The sequence below is a fragment of the Nipponia nippon genome, unplaced genomic scaffold (genome assembly GCF_047370975.1).
Source record: "Nipponia nippon isolate SJK-2023a ecotype South Korea unplaced genomic scaffold, ASM4737097v1 scaffold_43, whole genome shotgun sequence".
NCBI lineage: Eukaryota > Metazoa > Chordata > Aves > Pelecaniformes > Threskiornithidae > Nipponia > Nipponia nippon.
The window spans coordinates 1,506,552-1,515,171 of NW_028262362.1; the positions used below are offsets into that span (position 1 = coordinate 1,506,552).

At 56.9% G+C, this 8,620-nt stretch overlaps 2 long non-coding RNA genes across 5 annotated transcripts in view; both read left to right on the forward strand.

The window, feature by feature from the left end:
- Positions 1–886: 886 nt before the first annotated feature.
- On the forward strand, positions 887–2,385 carry LOC148052855 (uncharacterized). The gene is made up of 3 exons (XR_015709157.1): positions 887–1,292; positions 1,363–1,425; positions 1,527–2,385. It is a non-coding gene; the product is annotated as an uncharacterized LOC148052855 (long non-coding RNA).
- Positions 2,386–2,489: 104 nt separating this feature from the next.
- The window catches only part of LOC148052856 (uncharacterized), a 7,374-nt gene continuing 1,243 nt past the window's right edge, over positions 2,490–8,620 (forward strand). The window contains exons 1-12 of one of the 4 annotated variants that reach the window (XR_015709153.1): positions 2,490–2,659; positions 2,760–2,823; positions 2,913–2,960; positions 3,046–3,138; positions 3,313–3,413; positions 4,426–4,479; positions 4,728–4,775; positions 4,861–4,901; positions 5,010–5,052; positions 5,165–5,265; positions 6,444–6,537; positions 7,602–8,620. The exon at positions 7,602–8,620 is cut by the window's right edge and continues 1,243 nt beyond it. This is a non-coding gene — a long non-coding RNA (uncharacterized LOC148052856). The remainder of the gene's footprint in view (positions 2,660–2,759; positions 2,824–2,912; positions 2,961–3,045; positions 3,139–3,312; positions 3,414–4,425; positions 4,480–4,727; positions 4,776–4,860; positions 4,902–5,009; positions 5,053–5,164; positions 5,266–6,443; positions 6,538–7,601) is intronic. The other 3 variants (XR_015709154.1, XR_015709155.1, XR_015709156.1) reach the window with 3 other exon arrangements.

The window sequence follows — 8,620 nt, forward strand, 5'->3', positions numbered from 1 at the left end:
GATGGGGTTTTTAAATGTAGCGCGGGGGAGAGGACTGTCGGGGAACGGTCCCCTCTGAGCAGGTTAGTCTTCAGCACGATAGCAGCGTGTGCCGGGCAGGGCGGTTCCAGGCTGCGTCTGCTGTTGTGCTGTTTGTGTGGCGTCTTCTGTGTCTTAGGGCTTTGTCGGGTCTCGATGCCGTCTTTATGCCAAAAGAGGGCGGAACGCCCCTCTGGCGTCACCCCTAGCGTCTCGAATGCCTGTTCTCGTCGGCACAGTGCTGATTGGGCGCTCGTTTTCTGGCGTTACGAGCGTACGGCGTGGATCGGCGTGGCGTCTGGGAGGTTTCCGGGCGGTCCTATTTTGCGGCGTCGTTCCCAGCTGCGTGAGCAGCTCTGCTCTCTTGTTGTCTATTTTTGCAGCCTGGGCTTTCTTGTCTGCCTCCTTATGTTCTTCGGTCTTGAAGTTGGGCTTGTTGCCTCTATGTCCAATGGGTTTGGAGAGTAACAACTTCTTGTAGGTCCGTGTGTCGTTCTTCTTGCTGAGAGTTCTCTCTCGTTTTTGAGGCACGCTGTTTGTAGTGTTCTGTGGAGCGTGCGTGTGTGTGTTTAGCCTGGAGCTGCCCTGCCCCGTGGGTGTGGATTCAGGGGATAAGTAGAATAGCGGTAAGAGTCTATGGTTAATGTGTTGCTGTGCCTAGACTGCTGAGGCAAAGGTTGTACAGTAGCTGACGGATTAGAGGGAAGATGTGACTGGTGGCTATAGGAGTATAGCATGGTGTTTCTAACTGTTTTGTGGTTTCTTTTTCTTTTTCTTTTTTTTTTTTTTTTTTTTTTAAATGTGAAGGTTCCAAGTGTGGAGCAATATCGGGTATGGGCCCTGGAGCTGACTCAGGTAAGATGAACGGGGATTGGTGGCCTGAAGGAGGCGTTATTTTCCAGGTGTTGCGTGCTGCTGGTCCCGTTCTAAGCAGCTTCTGTTGTTTGGGTCTTACAGGTGGTGCGTAAGCCTCAAAGCGTCAATCCAAACTGACGGAGGCGGGGCGTACGAGCGGTCAAGGAAAAGGAGGGCGAGATGAGGGTCGGTTTGGGCAGTATATTAGTACGTGCCTCTTTACTTGTGTTTTTGCAGGTGCCGCACCTAGGCTCGGAGGGGTGATGCCGCGTGCCGAAGAGCGGTTCCAGAAGGCGAGGCGATGGTGGGCCGGGTTGGCGTCTAATAGCCAAGTGTTGTATGGCAGCTGATTTGCAGTGTTTCTCTTTGGTTTTGCAGGTTCCGTGGCGGCCGCCTTTGGAAGCGGATGAGCGTTTGAGGTGAGCTGGGTAGCAGGGAGCGTGGGGCTGGTGATTTCTTGCAAGCGCCAAGGTTATTTCCTGTCTCTAGGTATCTTAGGCGCAGGAAGCGACGACCGCTGTGGCGTCCTGCTCGGGAATCTGCGCGGAGCGGGTGAGGTGCACGCCGCGGCCTGTCTGAGGTGGCGGATGTTGTGCGAAAGGTCCGTGTTCGCCGACGCGATGCTGCCTGACGGCATCGGTGTGGTTTTGCAGATGGCGAAGAGGAACCCGCTGACCGCAGCGTGAATCCGGCAGGCCGAGGGTGGTTTTCCTTGTCCAGGATGGATTTGGACTCGTGGCCGTCTGCAAGCTAAGTAGAGGCTCCGGTGCCGGAGAGGGGTCGGGGGAGGGAGGGTGCGAGGTTGGCCGTTGCAGGAAGGGGTTTTTAAATGTAGCGCAGGGGAGGGGGCTGTGTGGGAACAGTCCCTTCTGGGCAGGTAAAGGCAGCGGGTTAGTCTTCAGCGGGACGGCAGCGTGTGCCGGGCAGGGCGGTTCCAGGCTGCGTTTGTTGTTGCGTAGTTTGTGTGGCGCGTCTTCCGCGTCTTAGGCGTTCCTCGCCTCTCGATGCCCTCTTTGCGCCCAAGGAAGGCGGCACGTGCCTCGGTAGTCCCTCCTAGTGTCTCGAACGCCTGCGCTCGTCGGTGTAGCGTCGATCGGGCGCCGCTTTCCTGGCGTTACCAGCGTGCGGCGTGGATCGGTCTGGCGTCTCGGAGGTTTCCGGGCGGTCCTATTTTGCGGCGTCGTTCTGGCTGCGTGAGCAGCTCTGCTCTCTCGCCATCCATTTTTGCGGACCGGGCTTTCTTGTCCGCGCGTCCTTACGTTCTTAGGTCTTGAAGCCGGGCTTGTTGCGCCTATGTCCTCTCGGTTTGGAGAGCAGCGACCTCTTCTCAAGGGCTGTGACTTTCAGCTCTCATTCCGGGGCTGCCGTAGAGCCTTGTCACATCAGTTTCACGGTCCCACAGGTTTTCTTCCTCCACAGCGTCTTCCGTCCGTGTGTTGTTGTTCTTGCCGAGAATTCTCTCTCGTCTCTGAGGCATCTAGTTTGTAGTGTTCTGTGGAGGGTAGGTCTGCGTGTTGGGCCTGGAGCCGCCCTGCCCGGGGGCGTAGAGTCGGGGGGGGGGGGGGGGTAGGTGGAATAGCGGTAAAAGTCTGTGGTTAATGTGTTGCTGTGCCTAGACTGCTGAGGCAAAGTTTGTACGGTCGTGTCGGACGGAGTACCTGAGGGATTTAGAGGGAAGATGTGACTGGTGGCTCTTTGCTTTATGGTGTTTCTAACTTTTTTGTAATGTGAAGGTTCTGAGCAAGGAGGAACATGGGATACAGGTCCCGAAGCTGACTCGGGCAAGGTGAGCGGGGACCGGTGGGCTGAAGGAACGGTTATTTTTCAGGTGCTGTGTGTGGCAGGTCCGCTTCTAAGAAGCGATCCCTGTTGTTTGGGTCGTACAGGTGGTGCGTCGGCCTCAAAGCGCCAACCCGAAGCGACAGAGGTGGGGGAGGCGAGCTGCTCAAGGTAAAGGAGGGGGAGATGGGGAGCGGTGCGGGCAGGCTGTGGTTCTGGGCGATATCTCAGCGTGTGCCTTTTTGCTTGGGCCCTTGCAGGTGCCATTTGGAGGGGTGATATCGCTCACGGACGAGCGGTCCCGGCAGGTGAGGCGGTGGTGAGGCGGGCTGGTGTCTAATAGCCAATAATTGTATGGCAACGGAGTTGCGGTGTTTCTCTTTGGTTTTGCAGGTTCTCTGCGGGCCACTTCTGGAACTGGAGGAGCATTTGAGCCGAGCTGGGTAGTAGGTACTGAGGGGACGGTTATTTCTTGGAAGCGCAAAGGTACTTTTGTGTGTCACGGTATCCTAGATGCTGGAAGCGACGACAGCCGCGGCGTCCGACTGGGGAGTCGGCGCCGAGCGGCACGCCGCAGCCGGTCTGAGGTGGCGGATGTTGTGCGAAAGGTCCGTGTTAGCCGACGTGATGTTGACTGACGGCATTGTTTTTGTTTTGCAGGTGGTGGAGCGGAACCCCGTGACCGCAGGCTGAATCCGGCGGGCCGAGGGTGGTTTTCCTTGTCCAGGCTGGATTTGGACTCGTGGGCGCCCGCAAGCTAAGTTGAGGCTCCGGTGCCAGAGAGGGGTCGGGGGAGGGAGGGCGCGAGGTTGGCCGTTGCGGGATGGGGCTTTGAAAGGCGGGGCAGGGGAGGGGGCTGTGTGGGAACAGCGCCCTCTGGGCAGGTACGGGGAGCGGGTTAGTCTTCAGCGGGACGGCAGCGTGCGCCGGGCGGGGCCGGTCCAGGCTGTGTCCGCTGTCGCGCTGTTTGTGCGGTGCGTGTTCCGTGTCCGAGGACTTTGCCGGGTCTCGATGTCGCCTGTGCGCCCCGGCAGGGCGCCGTGCGCCTCGGGCGTTGTGACTCGGGCGTCATCCCTAGCGTCTCGAATGCGTGTATCCGTCGACTCGGTGCCGATCGGGCGGCGCTTTTCTGGCGTTACGGACGTGCGGGGTGGATCGGTCGGGCGTCTGGGAGGCTTCCGGGCGGTCCTTTTTTGCGCCGTCATTCTCGGCTGCGTCGGCAGCTCCGCTCTCTTACGGTCCGTTTTTGCGGACCGGGCTTTCTTGCCCGCGCGCTTACGTTCTTAGGTCTCGAAGCCGGGATTGTTTTGACTACGTCCTCTCGGTTTTCGGAGTAACTTCTCGTCGGGGGCCGTGACGTCCCGCTCTTTTTCCGGGCCGGCTGTAGAACCTCGTCGCATCGCCGTCGCGGTCCCGCGGGTCTTCTTGCCGGACGGCATCTTCCGTCCGGGTGTCGTGCTTACTGCCGAGAGTTTTCTCTTGTCCTTGAGGCACGTTGTTTGTAGCGCGCCGCGGAGCGTCGGGGCGTGCGTGCGTGCGTGAGGCCCGGAGCCGTGCTGCCCGCGGGGTGTAGAGTCGGGGGGTAGGTGGAGGGTAGCGCTGAGAGTGTGTGGTTAGCGTGTTGGTATGCCTAGACTGTTGAGGCCAAGGTGGTTCCGTCCTGTCGGACGGGGTAGCTGAGGGGTTAGAGGGGAGATGTGCCTGGTGGTTCCTTGACTACTTTATGGTGTTTCTGACATAATTTTTTTTTTTTTTTTTTTTTTTAACTTGAAGGTTCCAAGCGAGGAGCGACGTGGGATATGGGGCCCCGGAGCTGACTCGGGCAAGGTGGGCGGGGATCGGTGGGCTGAAAGAGCGGTTGTTTTTCAGGTGTTGTGTGCCGCCGGTCCGGTTCTAAGCAGCCCCTGTTGTTTGGGTCTTACAGGTGGTGCATAAGCCTCAAAATGTCAATGCAAACTGACGGAGGTGGGGTGTGCGAGCGGTCAAGGAAAAGGAGGCCGAGACGGGGATCGGTGTGGGCAGGCTGAGGTTTTGGGCAGTATTTCAGGAAGCGCCTTTTTGCTTTGGTTTTGCAGGTGCCATTTGGAGGGGCCATGCCGCCTGCTGACGAGCGCTCCTGGAAGGTGAGGTGCTTGTGGTTTGGGTCGGTGTCTGGTAGCCAAGTATTGCGTGGCCACGGAGTTGCGGTGTTTCTCTTTGGTTTTGCAGGCTCTGTGCGGGCCGCCTTTGGAAGCGGAGGAGCGTTTGAGGTGAGCTGGGTAGTAGGGAGCGTGGGGCTGTTTTTTTGGGTTTTTTTTGGGTAGCGTTTTTCTTTTTTTGCAAGCGCACAGGTCATTTTGTGTCTCTCTGTATCCTAGGTGCCGGGAGCGACCGGAGCCACGGCGTCCGACTCTGGAATAGGTACGGAGAGGTTCGGCGGCGTGCCTTGTCCCGTCTGAGGCGGCGGATGTTACGTCGAAGCTCTGCGTTGACTGATGTGATGGTGCCTGACGGCATTGTGTTTGTTTTGCAGGTGGTGGAGCGGAACCCCGTGACCGCAGGCTGAATCCGGCGGGCCGAGGGTGGTTTTCCTTGTCCAGGCTGGATTTGGACTCGTGGGCGCCCGCAAGCTAAGTTGAGGCTCCGGTGCCGGAGAGGGGTCGGGGGAGGGAGGGCGCGAGGTTGGCCGTTGCGGGATGGGGCTTTGAAAGGCGGGGCAGGGGAGGGGGCTGTGTGGGAACAGCGCCCTCTGGGCAGGTACGGGGAGCGGGTTAGTCTTCAGCGGGACGGCAGCGTGCGCCGGGCGGGGCCGGTCCAGGCTGTGTCCGCTGTCGCGCTGTTTGTGCGGTGCGTGTTCCGTGTCCGAGGACTCTGCCGGGTCTCGATGTCGCCTGTGCGCCCCGGCAGGGCGCCGTGCGCCTCGGGCGTTGTGACTCGGGCGTCATCCCTAGCGTCTCGAATGCGTGTATCCGTCGACTCGGTGCCGATCGGGCGGCGCTTTTCTGGCGTTACGGACGTGCGGGGTGGATCGGTCGGGCGTCTGGGAGGCTTCCGGGCGGTCCTTTTTTGCGCCGTCATTCTCGGCTGCGTCGGCAGCTCCGCTCTCTTACGGTCCGTTTTTGCGGACCGGGCTTTCTTGCCCGCGCGCTTACGTTCTTAGGTCTCGAAGCCGGGATTGTTTTGACTACGTCCTCTCGGTTTTCGGAGTAACTTCTCGTCGGGGGCCGTGACGTCCCGCTCTTTTTCCGGGCCGGCCGTAGAACCTCGTCGCATCGCCGTCGCGGTCCCGCGGGTCTTCTTGCCGGATGGCGTCTTCCATCCGGGTATCATTCTTCTTGTCGAGAGCTCTCTCTCATCTTTGAGGCATGTTGTTTGTAGCGTTCTGTGGAGTGTGCGTGTGTGTGTGTGTGTGTGTGTGCGCGTGAGGCCTGGAGCCACCCTGCCGGGGGGGGGTGTGGAGTCAGGGGCTAGGTGGAATAGCGATAAGAGTCTATGATTAATGTTTTGCTATATCTAGACTTAGGAGGTAAATGTTGTATAGTCATTTTGGATTGACAATGTGTCAGCAGGTTGTGCTCATTTAATAATGTGTTATGGGGATGAGCAGAGCCATGTGGGAGGTGATTTTCAGGGGTATCTGGGGTTTGGTCAGCATCCAGGTCACTTGATTTCCCCGGTTTAATTAGGGTGGCCTGTTTGGGTGCAGGTCATCTGGGTATGGTGTGGTTTTTTCTTTTTATTTTTTTATTTTTTTTTGGATAGCTGGTAGGTATTGTCAAGTGTGTTCTACAGTCCCTTTTAATTGTGTTTAGCAGGTGCCCCAGTGCTGTTTGGATCCCTGGAGAAAAGCCTCAGGTGACTCTTACCAGAGGGTACAAATCCAAGCGATGAAGGAGCGGGATCGGGGTACGTAGCAAAGCGTCTTCATCGGCTTGCTGAAAAGGAAGCCGAGACTCGGGTACGGTATGGATTTGTCATGTTCTTTAGAGGCACACGGCAAGGGCGTTCCAGGGACGGCTCTAGAAGCTGGGTGAGGAGTCATAGTGGCAGGCGGGCGGTGCAACGGTTGTGATTTGAGCGAGCGGCGGTCGAAGGAGCGTTTAGTTTGTGAATGTGCCTAAACTGGTACATGTGAAGTATTTTATTGCAGGTTGTAGATGATCGTGAGACTAATTTTTCCATGCAAATAAAATGAGAATAAAAGAACCGCAGCCGGGGGATTTTCTTTTGTTTCTTCCCTCGGCTGGGTTTTTTTTGTCCCTGGTCCCGGCCGCTCTGGGAGGCGACACACGTCGCCCATGTTTGGGCGGAGGTCAGCCTCGGGCCGGGGTTTTCGCAGGCAGGGCGATTTTTCGAGGCCGCTGGGAACACCGTTTCCGGGGAGCCTAGCGGATGCGGGGCGACGGTGTGTCGCGGGGTGAGGGCTGCGGAAGGGGTCGGGTGAGACAGAGGTGCGGTTTGTGTGGTAGCCGAATGAGCAGTGTGTTTAGAACGCATCTAACTTTTCATGATTGTGTGGCGGTCGAAGGAACGTTTTGTTTGTGAAGGTGCCTAACCTCGTATGTGTGAAGTGTTTTATTGCAGGTTATATTTCATGGTGAGAGTAATTTTTCCATGCAAATAAAATTAGAATAAAAAAACCCCAGCCGGGGGATTTTTTTTTTTCTCCCTCGGCTGGGTTTTTTTTTCCCCGGTCCCGGCCGCTCTGCGAGGCGATGATCATCGCCAAGGTTTGGGCGGAGGTCAGGCTCGGGCCGGGGTTTTCGCAGGCAGGGCGATTTTTCGAGGCCCCCGGGAACGCCGTTCCCAGGGCGTGCGGCAGCCGCAGGGCGACGGTGTGTCGCGGCGGGGGGGCGGAGAACGGATCGGGCGAGACCGAGGCGCGGTTCGTGCAGTAGTCGAATGAGCGGTGTGATTTGAATGCATCTAACCTATCGTGAATGCGTGGTGGATTTTTTGTTCCTTTACAGGGTCTGCGAGGAGGTGCAAGTTTTGCTTTTCAGACACTTACATGTGAAGATGGAAAAAGTCTAGTTGGGGAATTTGGGTTTTCCATCAGCAGGGTTGCTTTTTGGGGTTTTGGAGAACCACAGCAATTTCTGACCTGGATTTTGGCGACGGGATGAAAATGTACCGATGCGTAAGTTCAATCATCTCTCGCCCTTATACGCGGAGGAACGGAGCGAGACCGTTTGAGCTCTCCGGGACCGCGGCGGGCCCCGCCAGCATCTCCCTACGAGAGGGACGCGTCTCGGAGCCACGCGGTCCGCGTACGGAGGCGGGACGACGGGATCCGGACCGATCTGCTCCGCCTTTTGCTCCTCGAGAGTCGGCCTTCGCCTGTTGAGATCACTGTGCGATGCGAGTATTTCAAGGAACTCGAGAGGAGTTTGTACTAGGTACCTTTATATATGTTTATTGCGAGTATATTGCCGAGTTTGTGAGCAACGACTAGGCCTAGCGTGCGTGTGCGGCGCAATACTCGTATTGTAGTAAAGCCTTTGTAAACGGTAAATGAACCGATGAGTCGGTATAGTGAAATTGCAGTACTGTTTTCTTGACTGTGAACCCCCCTTTAATCGCCGCTGGAGCAGAATAATCCTTAGCCATAAACCGTCGACCAAGTCTGGGACTAGGATCGGATCCAGCCGCACCTAGGCTCCTCTCCGAGAAGGAGCTTAGAAAGCAAGGGGGTCCGTTCCGAACCTCGTGACTCGATGGGAGGGTTTCCCTTTTTCCCCCTAGTATTTCGTTCCAACTTACTATTGTCTGTATTTGTCTAGATGTATATGTTCCCTTCGCTTTGAATATACATATATTCCATGTGCTGTAGAAGTAATAGCAAAGCTTGCCACGATTGGGGTTCTAAAGTATACTGAAATGAAAAGGTTTTAACAAAGTTGTCCTAAATGTTTTGGCGGGTCCGCTTTGCGTTCCGAGTCCGTACGGAAACTTAGAAACCTGTTATCGTTAAGGTGACGTTTGATGT